At 36.4% G+C, this 2,343-nt stretch overlaps 1 pseudogene; it reads left to right on the top strand.

Moving 5' to 3' along the window:
* The first annotated feature begins 279 nt into the window (after window positions 1-279).
* LOC149495559 (uncharacterized) lies at window positions 280-2,089 on the top strand (annotated as a pseudogene).
* The last annotated feature ends 254 nt before the right edge of the window (window positions 2,090-2,343 follow it).

The raw sequence follows: 2,343 nt of genomic DNA, 5'->3' as shown, positions 1-2,343 counted from the left end.
GCCATTCGATGCTTGATAATTTTTACCAGACAAAAAAAATTAGTTTGGAGATTTGGACTACCCGTGGAAAAAATTGATTATTGTTGAAATAATTGTATGATATACTGAGGTCTTGACTCCGAATTAAGAGAATGCAAGTTTTGTAATCTTCCAAGACATCAACGGCGGGGCCAAGGGACTGGTAGAGTGCAAAGAGAGAAGGCTTTCAAGAAGATGTATTATTTCCCTCTTGTTCCTCGCCTTCAAAGGTTATATGCATCTAAGACAACAGCTGAACACATGAGATGGCATGCTTTGCATGAATATGAGGATGGTATAATGACTCATCTGTCAGACTCTCAAGCCTGGAAACACTTTAATAACAATCATCCTCTGTTTGCTGCTAATATCAGAAATGTGAGATTGGGGCTTTATACTAATGGGTTTCAGCCGTTTGGCCAATTAGGACAATAATATTCATTATGGCTTGTCATTGTCACACCATATAATCTAACACCCTCAATGTGTATGAAAGATGAATACATGTTTTTGTGTATTATTGTACCTAGCCCTAACAATTTGAAAATCAAAATTGATGTGTTTCTGCAACCTTTGATTGCCGAACTTAATTATTTATGGGAGTATGGGTTTGAAACGTTCCATATTTCAGCCAATCAGAATTTCATAATGCAAAGTTGCTTTGCTTTGGACCATCAGTGATTTTCCAGCATTTGGAATGTTATCTGGGTGGAGTATGGTAGGCCAATTGGCTTGTCCTTATTGCATGAAAAACACTAATGCATTTACACTAAAATATAGAGGTAAACAATGTTGGTTTGATTGTCATCGTAAATTCTTAGCAGAATCTCACCTTTGGAGGAGAAATCGACAATGCTTTAAAAAGAACATGACTATTGCTGATCCCTCTCCGCCTGTGAAGTCTGGAGCTGAAATATTACAAGAAATTAAAGATCTGGGGCTTATGAAAGTTAAAGAGTTAGGTGCAGAAAAGGTAAATGGAAGAATTGGTAGGAATAGCGGATGGAAAAAGCGAAGCATCTTCTAGGATTTGCCATACTGTAGTTCACTTCTTATCCGTCATAACCTTGATGTGATGCATATAAAAAAATGTGTGTTTAAAAATCTGTTCAACACTGTCATGAACATTGAGGGGAAATCCAAGGATAATGCAAAAGCGAGAGCAGACATGAAGGAAATTTGTCGTCGACCAGAACTTGAGCAATCTGTATTTACTAGTAAGTTTCCAAAGGCATGTTATTCTTTAGATAAACCCTAAAGGCAATTATTGTACGAATGGGTCCGATCATTAAGGTTTCCAGATGGATACTGTTCAAATATGGGTAGATGTGTGGACATGAGGAAATACAGATTGTTTGGCATGAAAAGCCATGACTGTCATGTTTTCATGCAAAGATTGATTCCTGTGGCATTCCAAGAATTATTGCCAGGGAAAATTTGGGAAGTAATGATAGAATTTAGTCTCTTTTTCAAGGAATTGACGATGATTGTTATCCGATGCGATGATATGAACCAATTAGTGCGAGAAACCCCAATAGTGATATGCGAATTGGAGCAAATTTTTCCACCCGGCTTCTTTGATTCTATGGAGCATCTGCCACTTCATTTGCCCTATGAATGTCATATAGTAGGACTGGTACAATATAGATGGATGTATCCATTTGAGAGGTGAATCACTAACATCCCATTCTAATCATTACATATTTTATTTCAACTCATATGTACATATTGGCTTTGTACAATTACAGACACCTGTAGAAAATCAAAAAGAATATGCGCAATAAGGCAAAGGTCGAGGGATCAATTTACAATGCATATTTGGTGCAAGAAGCTTCCACCTTCTGTTCACACTACTTTGAACCACATGTTTACACCAAGCATCGGAGAGTGCCACATAATGATGACAGAGGAGCTTCAATAGAATCTGAGTTAGAAGGAAATCTAATAATTTTCACCTATCCTGGGCATATGATTGGTAAATAAAAAAAGACGATTGACTGCTATAGAGATATGAGTGGCTCAAACCTATATTTTGTTGAATTGCGAAGAGATTACACCATTTGTACAGTAAGTATAAATCTTGTAGAGTGTCTAAACCCGATCTGGGGCTTAGTTAAATCATATTTATGATAATTTTGTTCATTCATAAATAGGAAATATATCAAGCTTTTGAGGCTTCAAAATCCTAATTTGACTGATACTGCAGTTGATGTAAAACTGGACTCTGAATTTGCAGAATGGTTCAAATGTTATGTATGTAACTTTCTAGTTACATAACATATATGTGTACATTCTTAGATTTCACTCATGTCATTACTATTTCCC

Source organism: Jatropha curcas, chromosome 6 (assembly GCF_041381405.1).
Source record: "Jatropha curcas cultivar XTBG-Jc1 chromosome 6, XTBG_Jcur_1.0, whole genome shotgun sequence".
NCBI classification, from domain to species: domain Eukaryota; kingdom Viridiplantae; phylum Streptophyta; class Magnoliopsida; order Malpighiales; family Euphorbiaceae; genus Jatropha; species Jatropha curcas.
Note: the sequence above shows the minus strand (reverse complement) of the source record. Positions and strands in the feature narration are given on the sequence as shown.